This window comes from Macrobrachium nipponense, chromosome 32 (assembly GCF_015104395.2).
Source record: "Macrobrachium nipponense isolate FS-2020 chromosome 32, ASM1510439v2, whole genome shotgun sequence".
NCBI classification, from domain to species: Eukaryota; Metazoa; Arthropoda; class Malacostraca; order Decapoda; family Palaemonidae; genus Macrobrachium; species Macrobrachium nipponense.
The window spans coordinates 10736025-10753736 of record NC_061094.1 but is presented as its reverse complement, the minus strand read 5'-3'; the positions used below and the strand labels follow the sequence as shown (position 1 = coordinate 10753736).

The window sequence follows — 17712 nt, the reverse complement described above, 5'->3', positions numbered from 1 at the left end:
GAGCCGTATTGAGTTGGCAGTTCTCCGTGACGTCTCCACAGACATTCCCGTCGGAATCCAGATAAAGAGGGATTTTGGGGGCGGAAAAGAATTATGGTGGGATTCCTGCTGAGAGACCGTGTCGCTCTGTATTGTGGCCAAAACACAAGAATTTCCGTTGGTTATGTATTGATGGCCTTCCATTCTGATATTTCCTTTTGGTTATGTATACTGACATTGTATTTTTGGGAAAATAAAAGACTTTCTGTTGGTTATGTCTTTATGGCTTTATATTTTGAAATTGGTTGTGGTATTTATAGATTTCAATGTTCTATGCATACTTCTATAAACAGTCACTCATAATATGCATATAAAATGCTGACCATCACTTGTCACGTCAGATTTCATGTTATAATTTCGTTGCTACGAGAGATGCATGTTTTCCTTTCCTTGAGCGTCAAATTGGGCCAACTAAAATTGTTCAAAAAATATTACATTTTAATTTTTGTCTCCTTTTACAAATGCAAATTATTTTTGCTTTGTAAAATTCGGCAGCAAAAAATAAAAACAATTTAAATGCTTTGAGAAAGGAGAGAAACTGTTTTTTATATATAAAAATCATTTACTGTTTAGCTAAATGCATTGGATGTTAGAAATTATGGCATAATGAGAAATAATTATGTAATGCCTCAAGTAATGAAGTCGGTCATTGAATTCATTAAGTGTCAGTTGCTTGTGTTTGAATGAGCAGCTTTTACGAATATAAACTGAATATTGGAACTAATATAAACAGTGAGTTTTTCGTTTTGGTTTCGTGTCACACACGGAACTATGTGTTCTAATTTCAATAGATTCCTTTTAGGCCATCTCGCTCTCTCTCTCTCTCTCTTTTCTCTCTCTCAAGAAAAGTTCCTATCTGCTTCTTTCAGACAACACAAATGAAAGCCGATGTTGAAGATATATATATATGTATGTATGTATATATATATATATAGTATATATATATATATATATATGTATGTATGTATATATATTATTAAATTTAATTCACAGAGATCCAGATATGCAAAGGATACAGTAAACCTGAGTTTAGTTTTCCGTAGACTTTATCTTCTCTTTTGTGTTGGATGCTAATCAAGTTCCATATTTATTTTTCTCAATATTCGGCGAAGCGAATATACGTCAGTTCGATCTCGCCGTATCCAAGTCTTTGATTGATGAAGTATTATTAAAGATCCCTGAGGCGTAACCCAGAGCGATTCTTGCAACTGGAATGGCTGGAATGATTGAACGAACACGGAGGAGGGCGGAGACGTCTTGGAATGGAGGCTAAGATGTTTTCGGGTTCAATGTGTGGAATATACCGAACCTCGAGACGATCAGAGAACACTAGTCAGAATAGTGTAATAAGTTAAGTACATCGTAGTTTTAACTAGACCACTGCGCTGAGTAACGGCTCTCCTAGGGCTGGCCTGAAGGATTAGATATTTATACGTGGCTAGGAACCAACTGGATATGTTAGCAAGGAACTTACATCTTATTGTGGGATCCGAACCACATTATGTCGAGAAATTAATTTCCAATCAAAGAAATTCCTCTGATTCCACGCTGGCAGAACTGGGAATCGAACTCTTGCTACCAAAAATCAGTAGACGAGAATGCAAACCATTCGTCCAACGAGGAACTAGAATAGTGTAATAAACTGAGGGAAGATTATTGTAATTATTGGGAAGAACCACCGACAATTCTTATGAATTCGCACAGTTAGCAACAGGTCATGATTCAACTCTTGGAATAGGTACTTCAGACAGGGTCGTTGCTCTTGCTGGAAAGGCTATTATTATTATTATTATTATTATTATTATTATTATTATTATTATTATTATTATTATTATTATTATTATTATTATTATTATTTCATTTGGTCTGTCACAGTCCTCCAATTCGACTGGGTAGTAATTTTACAGTGTGGGGGGTTCCGGGTTGCATCCTGCCTCCTTAGGAGTCCATCACATTTCTTGCTATGTGCGCTGATTCTAGGAGCAAACACTTCTGCTTGAGTCCTGGAGCTACTTCAGCCTCTAGTTTTTCCAGGTTCTTTTTCAGGGACTATATTATTATTATTATTATTATTATTATTATTATTATTATTCAGAAGACGAACCCTATTCATACGGAACAAGCCCACCAAAGGGGCCATTGACTTGAATTCAAGCTTCCAAAGAATATGGAGCTTATGAAGAAGTAATAGAAAGCAAAGGGAACAGATAAATATAAATCTTTAGGTTGATTGATATTCAAAAACGGTAAGCAGTTATGTTGGTGAGTGTTAAAAGAACCAAGTAGAACGCAAGATTTCAATTGCTTCAGAGACTTATGATTTGTCCTTCATATCTTGAGTTCCTTAACCATTTCAGATTAATGTCTCTCAATGGTTTGTCGCTCTTGAACTCAATTTTAAAGGTGTTTTCTAATTTTGCCACGTTCTCCCGACATTGCACTCCGTAAGTATTTGGTTGGAATGGACCGTGATCAATAATTCGTGAGTTTACACCATTCAGGTCCTGTCCTTTGTCATTCGTATATATTGTCATTTTTCACGTCTTAGATACGGTGGCTTTATTTTGAAAAAGCCAAATGAAAACTTGTTTGATTACCAATATTTCCATTAGCTTATCTTTAATGTTGAATTTTTTTTATTGCAATTGATTTCTAGTTCATATTTGATTTGATTTCTGCATGCTGCAAGTGATGCTGTATTTTAACCAACTGATACACACACACACACACACACACACACACACACACACACACAGAACAGAAGTTGTAATCTTCAGTCTTGCAGCAAAGTTGTAATACTGAATTATAATTACTTTTGGGAACGTTCGCTCCCTCAAGTTCATTGAGGATAAACAATTCATCAGGAAATTAGTTGTTTGGGAAACACATGGGCCCAAGAAATGCGTTTAAAGAATATGCGTCCAATTTCCTCATATTTACTTTTATATATATGTGTACGTATATATATATATGTATATATATATAATATATATATATATATATATATATATATATATATATATGTGAGTGTGTGTGTGTGTGTGTGTGTGTGTGTGTGTGTTTGTGTAACAGAATCGTGAAAATAAGGGACGTGTCATGAATATATAAATAAAGACAGATTCCACGAAGGGAAGATAAACAATGGAGTACTTCGTGGAATTTGTGTGTGTATATGCATCTCTATATATACATGTGTGTGTGTATATTATATAGTAAAAGATTCATATATATATATATATATATATATATATATATATATATATATATATATATATTTATATATATATATATATTCTGGTTTTTATTGCCTATCATCACATGCAGGTCATTGAAATCCAGTCAAAGCTTATCTGGAAACCAATTACACGCAAAACAAAACAGCAGAGAAACTAATGGAAAGATGAGGATTCCAACTGGGCTCCATTTGGCTTTTTCGTAGACACCGAGGCAACTGGCTCAAAAACATTATAAACGACAATGTATCAAAGTGACAAAAGACACACACGGCCTGAATGGAGCAAACTCAAGAAGTAATGATCGCGTACCACTCCAAGCTACTAATTATCTTTGTTACTATTAACAGCACAGCGTTTGTTTTCTGTAATGTTGCCATTATTATCATTGTTATGGCCACTGCAATGAAAGCATGCCTGCACTGATTGAAAAGGAAAACGGGGAAATTAAATTTTCGGGGCTTTGATTTTTGCGTTTCTTCGGAATTTTTTTCCTGAATTTTGTAAAGATGTTTGTCACAAATATCAGCGGTTTAAAGAAATGACTAACTGCTTTCCTTGGACCTGTTCTCATTTTGTTTATCGGAGGGAATGGTAAACTGCAGTGGGTAAAACCACAAATTCGAGTTTTTTATATATGTTAATGAACATTTACGTCTCATTTTCTAATGTTATTGATATTGATTTTCCGCCATGTGTTCTTGAGTGATCTGTGGCAGGTTTTCTCTCGGTATATTAGAACCATATTATATCTTTGTTGTTCTCATTGCATGTATGCATAGTCTTTGCATTTTCATAGGCTATTTTATTTCTCTATTCCTACTGAGAGTATTTGTAAAAGACTTTGTTTGGAGAAAAGGCCTAGTATCATCTAGCTAAGTGCATACCCCATTGTTTTAATGAAACAGAGAGAGAGAGAGAGAGAGAGAGAGAGAGAGAGAGAGAGAGACGAGGGCCGATTGAGGAGAGAGAGAGAGAGAGAGAGAGAGAGAGAGAGGAGAGGTGTACTAGAGGTATCTGGGTGGACCAAGTAGCTTTAATGTCGGTCGAGCTTCGAAAAAGGGGGAGAGGAGAGGAGAGGAAGAGACGTGATTTTTTCCCCCTACTATGAATGCTGCTGCTGCTGCTGCTGTGCCGCGCCTATATCCAGTTTGTGTTTGTGTGTATGTTTTTGTTTGTTCCCCGTCCTGTCTCCCGCCCCTCTTCTCTTCAGTTTTCATTCTGCTGTTAAATCTCTCTTTTTATAAGTTCGCGAATTTTGTGGTCATCTGACTTCTTTGTTCTTCGTTCCCAACTTTTGTAACAAAATTAATATCTTTTGTAATAAAATTATTATCATTTAAAAGATAAGGCTTCGGCATACATTGAATCTTCACATTTTTTCAGTCATAATGTTGAATTGGTGACGATATTAAAATCCACATTTTTTATTTTTCTTTATATATTATGAATAAGCTCTTAACGGAGCTTTGCAACTGGGCATTGTTCTGTATTGGAGTCTTTCCCTCAATGGCTCACATAAGCGGAAAGTTCTATTCGATTCAACTCGTAAAACAAAAAAAGTCGTGATCCATTTCGTTATTAGACTGTAACCTTTATATATAACAATCTTAACCGATTTTTTCGAAGTCATTTTAAGTCGAGAGATGCCCTGAAGGGAGGAGATTTTGCCTCAACTATTTTCTCTCAAGATGGAACCACATACTATCTTGTTTTAGCTAATCGGATCGAGGGCTCCCAACTTTTCATAGCCGGAATTCGTGTCCGGTTTAATGTTTTCTGAATTTTCTGCGACGCTAAATTTCATGGGAATCACCTTCACAATTCCTTTGCGACTCTCGCTATGCATTGGCAACTAATTTACAAATAGAAAGGGGGTGTGGGGGAAAGCTCTACCCCGCCCTTATACTCTGCGGTTGGGGTAAATGTCGTTTGATTTACCTGATCTTGGAGTGAGCAACACTGTATTAGACATTTAAAAAAAAAAAAAATCTGCCAGGTTAGATGATTATTCAAATGAGAGCCTGAATTAACATCTAATATTTAGGAACCCTCGAAATATATATTGCTTAAACCAGCTGATATTGGGAAAAAAAGAATAAAAATAAAAATAAACAGAACAGTTAATTAAGATTTACAAGAGCAACAATGGTGATGACCCCGAATGGGGTTGGTGCATTGTAAGCATTACTTTTTACGGTCGTTGCAGCGGCCCCTGGCTGTAACCTTTTCTTATTCCTTTTACTGTACCTCTGTTCATATTCTCATTCGTAGTGCAACCTTCCAAACGTTCGTACTGGTAATCTTCCTTTCAGCTCTGAATGCCCTCATAGGTCCCAGTGCTTGGCGACCTTTGGCGTAAATTGTATATTCAGTTCAAAACACTGATGACGATATTAAATGCAGACCCGATAAAAGTATGGTAATTATAGACGTCATAAGAGTAATATAAAGAACACTAGTTTGGCTACAGCGAAATGAACCTGATCCCAGGACTGCACGGCCATTGAACAGTCATTTGGAAACTTAGCGATATATGATCACCGTTTCGCTTATGGTCATTGGATGTGGTTCCTCCAGTGACCCCACCTGTGTTCCAGATTCTCAGTTCAGCTGTGCGGGACAATAGTGATTGAAGTTCCTTCGAACGCCGTATAATCCACGATCAAAACATTTATGATGTCACTATTGTACGGTGAGGTTATCTTCGCTTATATTAAGTCATTGTTCTCCAGGCAAAGTAGGTTACTCGTAAGCCTAATTATTTTTATTAGTCCGTGTTCAAGTTTGGCTCTCTCTCTCTCTCTCTCTCTCTCTCTCTCTCTCTCTCTCTCATTCTTTTAGAAGGGCCTTACACTGTGGGACCTGGGGCAACCCGAACGAGCTGTAAGGTGTAAGGTCTCTCTCTCTCTCTCTCTCTCTCTCTCTCTCTCTCTCTCTCTCTCTCTCTGTTGATTCACTTGAGTGGCCGTTTCCTTTTATTTGGGAGTGGATTCGGTGAGGTGAGGTGAGGTGCAAGGGCCAACAGGCTTGAGAGAACATGAAAGCACATTTTTTTTCCATTCGAGAGGCGCATTCGTATGAGTCTTGATTATTTATGGTCGTATCGCTCTTTCGTATTTTATTTTGAATCGTTGGAGGAGTTGTGAATAGAGAAGGTGATGGAAGATGCGTAATCTTACTCACTTACGAAATTGCATGGATTTGGAAACAAGTAAGTGGGTCAGCGAATGACGTCTGCTTCAGAAAATATATCTGAACCTGAAAATAATAAGTAGGCAAACGGCGAAACGAGACCAAATGAATTTTCGATGACGGACTTGACCATATTTTGAAGTATGTCGGAAATTAGTCAAAAAAGAAAAAAGAAATACCTACCACATGACATGTATTAACAATCAGACAGAACTTGAAGGGTGTTGGCAGGCAACTGGAAGTAAGTAAAAAAAAAAATAATTATCTTGGCAAACTGCCTGACGAAATTTTGATACGAAAAAAGGATAGAGGAAAAAACCAGCCTAGACGAGCAGCCTTCCATAGAAAGATCTCTCTCCAAACGGGCTAAAGGAGAGAGAGAGAGAGAGAGAGAGGAGAGAGAGAGAGAGAGAGAGAGGAGGTCTTTGACAATAAGTTATTGACTTCTGAAATCCTATTCCGGGCAGAAGTTTGTGAAAGTCGGATCGTTAATGATGATATAGAAATCGAGCCCGTCAGTTTATGGGGTCGAAACCCACAGCGGCGACAGCAACGCTGTTTATGACGCATAAATTCCGTTTTTGTGCGTTGGAGCGAGAAGCGTCGAGGAAGAAGAAGAAGAAGAGGAGGAGGAGGATCGCTGCTGCTGCTGCTTCTCCGTTTTCATATTCAGGATATGGGGTCTTGGTCAAACTGTCTTCATCTCCGCTTCGGAGGTGCGTGCGAAGGGACTTTTGGGGATGTTCTTCACGTGGTTGTTTACTTTAGAGTTTAAAAAAAAAAAAGGTTTTTTAGAGGTGCTTGGGGTGATAGAGTTCAAATAAGATTTTGCAGTGAAAATGGCTGGTAATTAATTTTCGATCCAGTCGTATATTGCTATATTATCAAATTGGATTATTATATGTACATGTGTATATATTTGTTATATATAAATATATATACATAATATATTAATTTAATTTATTATTATTCTTTAATATTTGTGAATTTGAAAATGTTGCGGTGTACGTCTGTAAAATTCATATATATATATATATATATATATATATATATATATATATATATATATATATATATATATATATATATGTGTGTGTGTGTTTATATATATTATAATATATATATATATATATATATATAGATATATATATGCAATTGTGTGTGTGTGTGTGTGTGTATATATATATAATATATATATATATATATATATATATATATATATATATATATATATATATATATATATTTAGAGAGAGAGAGAGAGAGACGTAAACCATCTATTAGCTAAAGAGTCGAGATAAATATGCATCGATCCAAAAAAATAAAGAGCCACCACCGAGACCACCAAGCTTTGCATTCAGCAAGAACTTGCAACTTTCTGTGTTTGCGACTTTAATACCTTCCTCTCTCTCTCTCTCTCTCTCTCTCTCTCTCTCTCTCTCTCTCTCTCTCTCTGCTGCATCTTATGTCGACGACGGTCAAAAAGTCACAGCGATGCTTTTCCCTGTTGATATGTGTCCAAGGATATTTTATATATGATTTATTAGATGCGTCTGCAGGCGGTTTCTTCTTTAAAAAGTTATTTTTCCTTCATAAGGAAAGATTAAAAAAACTTCCTTCGTCCTCTTCCGAGAAAAACGAATTTAAAAATCTCGACTGATATCTCCTATGTCAGCGTACATACATATGAATGTCCACCTGCGCTCGGGAAAAGAACGCATTTTGTCGTGAGTCTCTCTCTCTCTCTCTCTCTCTCTCTCTCTCTCTCTCTCTCTCTCTCTGTCAATATGGCCAAGTCAGTCGGTGTTTGTGGAAGTTGGTCATTCCTTCCTCAAGCTGTTTGCTCTGAGAAGCTCTGGCAGTCCGCCTCGTAGTTGAGTGATTCTTGTCTTGGCATTTAAGATCTCCGCAGAGATGAGTTAATTTCCTGCCTTATTTTTTTTTATTAAGTTCTTTCTCTCTATCAGCTGCTTACGCTACAGATTATTCCTTTTCATATTCAAAGCCTCTAAAACTTAGCATTTCTTTACTTGATCTGTTGTTTCACAGAATTTCTGACGTGATGGTTTGCAGTATTGGATTTCTCTTTTTAGTTTTCTGCAAAGAAAACTATTGTTCCGGCTTTGTCTATCCGTCAGCTCTTTTTTTCTGTCTGCCCTTTTTCTGTCCGCCCTCGGATCTCAAAAACTATCGAGGCTAGAGGGCTGCAATTTGGTATCTTGATCATCCACCCTCCAGTCTTCAAACATACCAAATTGCAGCCCTCTAGCCTCAGCAGTTTTTTTTTTTTTTTTTTTTTTTTTTTTTTTTTTTTTTTTTTTTTTTTTATCTCATTGAAGGTTAAAATTAGCCATATTTGTGTTTCTGGCAACGATATAGGCCAGGCCACCACCAGGCCGTGGTTAGAGTTTGTAACGTACCATCCGTTTATGTTTTTCTGATATTTCGTTAATAAGGCATATTTTCCATTGTTTTGCTCGCGATTTACAGCCCTACGTTAGTTACGTGCACGTGGGAGATGCTGTTATATATATATATATTTTTATTTATAATGTATACTAGGTCCTCGTGAAAAGCTCTCTCTCTCTACAACTAATATTAAAGAGGTTAGCATTGTCGAATATTCGGATCCAAAAGTTTCTCGTCTACACATATACGTACATACATAAACTGACGGTCAGTTTTACGTATAAGATTACTTCTGTATTCTACTGGAACTCGCTTTTTTTTTTTTAAGGCCGGGTTTGTTTCCTGTATATGGGAAGGTGAACAGATTCTTCACCTGGCCTCGTTAGTGGCGAGGTTGATTGATGCAAAACACTGTGTGTGTGTGTGTGTGTGTGTGTGTGTGTGTGGAAGGGATGCTTTATTCGTGATTTCTTTGTTGTTTTTAAATGGCACCCCTTTTGAGACATTATTATTATTATTATTATTATTATTATTATTATTATTATTATTATTATTATTATTATTATTTTATTATTATTATTATTATTATTATTCATTATTATTATGATGTATGACCTACACGGATATATTCAAATTATAGATTTTTGTCTAATTCCCTTTTATTATGCAAGTTCAGATCGTCATTATTGTATTTTTCTTTCGACTCATCTGAACTGACAGTCAATAAGTAAGTTTTTTTTTTTCAGTTTGCCTTGTCTCTTTCTTTAAGTATGTATGTATATATGTCTGCTATAAACTTTACTATTTTTATCTTATTCCCCAGAGCCGTTCTATAAATTGCAACCAAACTTGGCGTAGAACATCCTCGGTTAAAGGGTATTTAAGCTCACAAAAGGGGGTCCAACCCTCTTTCCAATAGGAGATAGTTAAGGAATAGTGAGTGTAGTAGGGCCGAGTCATTTAAAAACTCCGTTTTGCCAGAGAAGACTTAACATTCGTGAAAGCTTCTTGGTGTACTGTAGAATTATGTTTCTGCGATCATGGCCTCCGAAGACCGTTTGTTATATTAAGTCGTACCCTTTCTTATATAGTTGAGACCAAGTGTTGTGTAATCCTTGCCCCGTGGGGTAGGATGGGGTCATTATATTGGTCCAGGAACCCCGGGGTTACAGTCTGTCAAAGTAATAAGTGATCATCCTCATATAATGTAGATTTAAGTTCGATTAAATCATGGCCTTGGGTTGGGCCTAAGTTGTTGTCGATCCAAAGGTTTACACAGGTAGATGTAGGAAAAATTTTGCTTCATATACTTGCAAGTACAGCAGTAAGACTCAGTTGATTATTGTGGGAGTTTTGCCTCTTGTCTCTGACTTCTTCTTCTTCTTTTTTTTTTATTTTAGCTCTGCTTTGTGCCCTTTAAATTCTGAACGTATCCTGACGTGGTGATCTCTATCTCCTGAGTTACTGAAGCCCTGAAACATCAAACGGTCTGTGATGAATTTGTTTGCGATTCCGTCTGTTTGTTGTTTTCCTGTTGTCAAAGTTCATTTGCTAAGCTTGATTAAACATGAAAACTGCAAATCTTCTCAATAAATTGTAGGGGAATCTGCGGCCGTTTTCTGGCAACGGTCGGTCTGGATGCAGTTTCGGACGTTGATATTCATGCTTATTGGGAAAACCCAGCCCAGTCCCTCCCGTAGTGTTGGGGGAGGGGGGGAGGGGCTCTTTGCAGCCTCCCATCGGCCCCTGGTTCCAGCCTTTTCATTCCTTTTACGAAACCTCTGTTCATTCTCTTTCTTCCATCTTGCTTTACACTCCCTCCTTACAATTGTTTCACAGTGCAACTACGAGGTTTTCTTCCTGATACCCCATTCAAACCTCCTCCATTCTAAATTCCTCTTCCAGCGCTGAATGACCTCATAGATCCCAGCGCTTGGCTTTTGGCGTAAATTTTGTGTGCCAGCTCTGTCAGTTATAGTAGTGACTGGGAATCGAATTTGGATCCGAGACAAATGAATTCAGATCAAGTATAAAAATAATATAAGCTTTCTATACCAACTCCTCTCCACTCCCCTGTGCTTTTATGAGAGAGAGAGAAAGAGAGAGACGCTTCTGAAGAGAGAGAGAGAGAGTGAGGAGGAGACGAGAGAGCGAGAGAGAGAGAGAAGAGGAGAGAGAGAGAGAGAGAGAGAGAGAGAGAGAGAGAGAGAGAGAGAGTTCAGCAAACTTGAGAACCTCTCCGTGTCATGCCTTAGGCCAGCTGTGTGTCTTTGAAGTTTATGTGGGCATATGAAACTGGACAGACACCGGGTATAAAGGGGCCCTACGTATAACGTCCTCCACTGACGGGTTGATGCTTCAAGTGCTTTCTGCAGCGCTGTTTCGATTCGGGATGGGCGTGGTCGTGACCTCATAGGTGACACTGAACGGGAATGTCCTGTTTCTTGTGACATCTCTCACCATTCAGAATAAGCTCACACAGATTTACTCTCATTTCTTCTTATTCTTCTTCCTCTTCTTCTTCTTCTTCTTCTTCTTTCTTCTTCTTCTTCTTTATTATTATTATTATTATTATTATTATTATTATTAGTTATATTATTAGTTATTATTATTATTATTATTGAGGGAGCCGCTTCAATGAATGAGGCTGGCTTTAAAAAAGTAAAAAATAACAATTACAGTATCTCCCACTGCCTTGGTTTTATTCATTTTCATCGGCCACAATTCTGTTCGAAAAGGAAATTATGTATTTCTTACTTTAACCAGATCCAGCTTATTGTGGGAACAGAACCACATTATATCGAGAAAAAAAAAAATCCAATTATCAGAAATAAATTTCTCTGATTCCCTGTTGGCAGTGGGGAGTCGAACTCGCGACTACTGATTCGGAACTGACCTGGGTTGACAATCCCTTCATGCGTGTTACCTTTAATTTTTAATTAAGATCCCTCCTTAGCTCATAAAATGCGTGAGTCAACTCTAATGTCATTCTACAGCCATATCACTTATTCCCAAATAGCTGGAAGATACAACCACCCATTTTTCTGTCATCCATTAGAACATATATTTTATCTTTCAGCATCATTTCTTCTTTATATCTTTGCTCCATTAACATGCACTAGAACTTTACCATTTTATCTTTCAGCCCCATTTTGTCTTTATACCTTTGCATTATCAACATTCATAAGAACTTTACTATATTATCTTTTAGCCTCATATTGTCGTTATAACTTTACTTTTATCAACATTCATTTGAACCTTACCATTTTATCTTTTAGCCCCATTTTGTCCTTATACCTTTTCCTTTATCATTTTCCTTTATCAACATTCATTAGAACTTTACCATTTTATCTTTTAGCCCGATTTTGTCTTTATACCTTTTCCTTTATCAGCATTCATTAGTACATTTATCACTATCTGTTAGCCCCATTTTTCTTTATACCTTTTCCTTTATCCTTTTCCTTTATCAACATTCATCAGATCTTTACCATTTTACCTTTCAGATCCATTTTGTCTTTATACCTTCGCATTATATCAACTTTCCCTTGCATCTCTCTCTTCCATCTCACAAAAAGCTCGCATCTGTACAGCGTCCCTCATCGCTCCTACCATATATACACAAATAACCAACGGACAAGGAGACATGACAGACCCTTCTCTGATGCTGCCGCTACTACCCCAGCCTCTCCTGGATACGCTTACAGAGGTATCAGTGTCATTCTCACATCATATTTCCTCAGTACTGCTGTCGTCGCGTTCTTGTCATTCCTTACCTACAATTATCGATGATTGTGCCTCCCGCTGGCAGTTTCTTATATTAATAATGATAATAATAATAATTAAGCAAGAGGCAATCATTATTTTCATTTTCAATGCACCGTTTCGATGACCATAAGTTTGAACATCAGGATATTTCGAAGTTGCTGTTTATGTGCATTTATTTGTGAATATGATGCTGTTATGGACTTAATATTGCAAACAGATGTACACTCGTGTGTACTATAGTAGATTCACATCAACCGTGCATTTGATGTCTAGGCCAGTCCCTTACGACGCTCCTGATTGATTGTTGATAAGCCAGTCATAGGGCTGGAAACTCTCAGTCTCTCGAGAGTTCACATGGGTAGGATCTATGTTCCACCTCTCCTGAGGGGTACGTCTTTCAAAAGTATCCCTCAGGAGAGTTGGAGCATACATCCTGCCTATGTGAACTCTCGAGAGAGACTGGGAGTTTCCAGCCCTGTGATTGGCTTAAATGTACATGAAGCGTTTTGTGTTCTTTGCAAAATTCGAGCTCTTTAACTGGATGTGCCAGTCGCTGGTGTAGCACTAACCCCAATTCGAAATAGTAGTCGTTCATAATTGGTGTCGGGAAGGATGATAATCGATATGAATTGGTATGGCGAATCGAATGATCTGATTTCATGCACTGGTTATTATCTCCCACCAGTGACTCGGTTTACTGCTGGAGTGTGTTTCATCTTCATTTTTTTAGTATTTATTCTTTATTAATTCCGTTGCCGCCTTGTGACGATTGGTCGTTTGATGATCATAATCGCGGGCAAAGATTTAGAATGCCATTCCAATCCCTGCAATCGATAGAACTTTAGCACACAGTGTGAGCAGTGAACTATGATTTTTTTTTGGGGGGGAGGGGGGGGTCTTTAAAGCAGACGTCCTCTTGAGGCAAAGGGAGTGGTCGGTCGGGCACATGTCGGCAGCACTCGTCTTGTGATGCAGCCTAAAGACAGATGATTGCTGTTTGTTTTTCCCTTCCCGCATTCTTTTGTTTCCATTCTATACTTAATGGTTTTGATACTCTCTCTCTCTCTCTCTCTCTCTCTCTCTCTCTCTCTCTCTCTCTCATCTGATTTGTTTGTTCGCGCTGGTAGTGAGACGTAGTTTGTCAGGTGTGAAGAGAGCAGCTGCAGGGGACGGAATGATTGGAAATACGCTCTGATATTAAAAATAGAGGAAATAGAGGTTTCTGTATTTTCGTTTCACGCCTTGTTACGCTTTTGTTAACGCTCGGTTCAGTGGAGATCTGGCGTATTTGTAATGTACAACAAAAACAAAAAATTATGTTTCCTTTGGTTGCAGTTTAATGTTAAATCTGATTTTGCCTTCACATACATACATACATGTATGTATGTATATGTGTGAGTGTAACTGAATCTTGATAATTTGGAACGTGATGAATACATAAATAAAGAGTAAGTAAAGGACATTGAGTCGACAGGCCTCGCAGTACTCCATTGTTTTCACTTTCCTCAAAATATATATATATTACATATATATAGATTCTATATATATATTATTATATATAATATAATATATATATATATTATATACTATATATATATATAATAGTTACAACACAATATGGTTAATTATTTTCAGATGGCTTATTTCTGATCTAATATAGGATTCCTTGCCTTCATTCGTTAAAGGCTGCTAAAACATTTAATGAAAGTCTGTTCAGGTGTACTTTTTAACGCGATGATTTTAAAAGCACTATTTGTTTTAAATTATTACAGTTGCGGACAATGGGTGAAACTACGCGATTGTTCAAAACAAATATGATTTGACATTTGCCGCGCGCTGATTTCTGCGTTTACAAACAATGCTTGAATTTTTGCTTTGCGTAATTGTCTAATATGTATTCTCCATAAGCATTCCTAGGTTATAGTGTTTCCGTAAAAGTGAAAAGTCTAATTATTCTGCCTTGTAAAGATTGGTCCACGTTTTCGAGTAAAAATTCCTGCAGCTCATTACAGTTTTTTTTTTTATTTGTATGAGATTATATGCTCTGAAATGCTTTGTCAGTGATCTTGCGATATGTGAATAGCGTTGTGGATGGTTTATGGTGTTGAACGTGTTTTTTCTGGTAGGGTTAAACTAATTTATCATGTAATAATGAGTCTCTCTCTCTCTCTCTCTCTCTCTCTCTCTCCTGCATAATTTTCTCAGTTTAAAGTGTCCAGACCACTTGTGGACTCCTCTTCTCAAGAGTGATTTATTGAAGAATGAAGATCCATCGACTTGTTTTAAGAATGTCCTTCGTCCTGGGTTAATGGGTCAGTCCTCGAGTAGTTTTACATTTGTGGAATTTCTCTCACATTGAACAAAAATCCCGAAACATTTCTCTTTCATTGCCTTTGTTGCATCTCTCTACGAATCATTTATTACCTTCACTGAAATATATGCCGGAGCCTTTTTTAAATTTAATTTCACAATTAAATGTATTATATCAATTGAAGAATGCTTAGCCAAGATATGGACTTTTTTCTTCATCACAGGCGTAATTATTTTTCAGTAGTTATGATATGTTTTCTCTTTAATTCATGGGAAAGATGGACTTGAGTTAGTTGTATGTCATAGCTTTAAAATAGCAGATAACGTGGCATTTAAATGCTTCAGAGTTATATAGTTTAAATACGTTTCATCTCATTCCAATACTTTAGTATTACAATTAATATGAAAGTCCTTCACCACAGGCGTAGTTTGATCCTTTTTTACCCAGTCTATTTCTGCTCCCATTGCTGTTGAACAAAAGGCTTTGGGGGTATGACCATAGTACGGAATGACGAAGAAACTATATTTTATGGGTCCTAAAATTCTGTCTGGCCTCGGGTGCCAGCTGCTGCCTTCCGTAATGTTTTCGACAGCGGTCTTCCAGAGTTCCAGCCTTTCCGAGTTCCAGCCAGCTTCTTTAATCGTCTGGAAAGAGGTTCGAGAACACGTGTTTACCTTTAAGGTCTTTGGGTTCACTATCGTCATTTTTAGGACCTTTGGGAGTCGTTTATTCAAGGGAGAGACCTGAACAGCGTCCTATAAGATTATTATGATGCCATGAGAATTGTAGTTATCATACTGGAATACTGAACATATTTTATACAGACATGGACACGTACGTATATGTAAGAGACAATCATTCCATACATTAAATATCTCTCTCTCTCTCTCTCTCTCTCTCTCTCTCTCTCTCTCTCTCTCTCTCATATACAAACACGGACACGCACGTAGATCTGAGAAACATTACCCATCTCTCTCTCTCTCTCTCATACAAACATGGACACATAAGGAAATATTCATTCCATTTATTACCCAATCTCTCTCTCTCTCTCTCTCTCAACACAGAACACGTTGAGGCGTGTGTGTAATGGGGGCAGGACAGCAGCAGGAAGGAAGTGCCTCGCGCGCTTGCAAGTGGAAAAATTGCCTTAGGTTTCCTTACGTCCGTTTCTGTTTTCGTGGGTTAAAACGGAGTGATATCTTCTGGGGTGTGTGTGTGTGTGTGTGTGTGTGTGTGTGTGTGTGTTGGCGTTGGGGGAGGGGAGGGGAGGGATAGCAATGTCTTCGAGCTGAGGAATTATATTTGAAGTCCGGTGTGTTTGGCATCGTTTAAAAAACCGATTCTTCGATAATGGAGTATCGGAAGGTCTTCCTTTCATCTTTCCCCCTTTCCTAGGTTATCGAACGTAAAGACATTATTATTATTATTATTATTATTATTATTATTATTAATTTTGCTGTTGGCTTTTGGTTTTGCCTGTTTAGTAAATTCCTTTTTTCATTTTAATCTTTTGATAATAAATTTTTTTCTCTTATTAGATATTCTGTATGTGATTCACGAGGAGTAACCCTTTGAGGCTATATCTGTCGTATCTATAAATTGATTTATATATGTGTATATATATTAGTTAAATTTGAATAAGAATGAATTTCCATTTATAAGATATTTTTCTTCGACTAAATTCCACTTTACTTTTCCTCTCCGAATCCAAGGCTCCGTGAAAATCTCTGGTTATTTAAAATACATTTAACGTTGGAATAGGACCGGGGGCCATTTTACCATAATCGTTGTCACTTTGTAAACGCCTATTGAGTTTGAATTTAAAATCAAACCGTTTTTTTCATGTTTAATGAATCTTTTAATTCATATGAAATTAATACGGTTGAAGGTATGATATTTCGTTTTATTTTTAACACGTGTGTGTGTGTGTGTGTATATATATATGTGTGTGTGTGTATGTATGTGACGTATATTTGTATGTGTGTGTTTTTGTTTGTATGTGCGTATGTACTAGGGTTTAACGTTTGAATCTGCATAGATGTAGTGCTTCATAGAAGAAATATGCGATATTCGTCGATATCCTGAAGGGGAGAGAGAAAGCTTTGGCAAATACAGGTAAGAAAGTTTGGAGGAAATCCCGAGTATACTACATGACTGGAGAGGACAAAGAGTGATTGTGTTTGGGGTGGTCGAGAGGTGTAAACCTAGGAAGGCGAGAGAAGATTCTGGGGAGATTGTCGATCTGTTCGAACTCGCTCGTCTTAGTCCTCGGATTGTGCGTCTCAGTCCACGGATTGTGCCTCGTTGGGAAAGGATTGTGAGAGCGCTTGTATATTTACCTCGAACTGAGAAGATGCAGCGTGAGAGATTATGGAGGAAGGGCGTTGATATTGGAGGGGTGGAGGGGGTGGGGGCGTGTGTTCTGGCAAAAAGTGCGAAAGAATGAAAAGCTTGATGGCAATTCATCAGGTGACTAATCTTTCCAGTTGGGTTACTGACGTAAAACCGATATTGATGAGGAAGACAATAGCTGACAGCTTATGTTCGACTCGATTACTTTGTTTAAAATTTATGGAGTTAGTATTTCAATAAAGCTGTGCTTCTCTCTCTCTCTCTCTCTCTCTCTCTCTCTCTCTCTCTCTCTCTCTCTCTCTCTAAAATGTATGGAGTTAATTCAATAAAACTGCGCTTGTATCACTGATTCTCTCTCTCTCTCTCTCTCTCTCTCTCTCTCTCTCTCTCTCTCTTTAAAATTTATGG

General features: G+C 37.4%; 1 protein-coding gene across 11 annotated transcripts in view; it reads left to right on the top strand.

The window, feature by feature from the left end:
• Nucleotides 1-17712, top strand: part of LOC135207210 (proton channel OtopLc-like) — a 771996-nt gene that overhangs the window by 549075 nt on the left and 205209 nt on the right. The window lies entirely within an intron of this gene.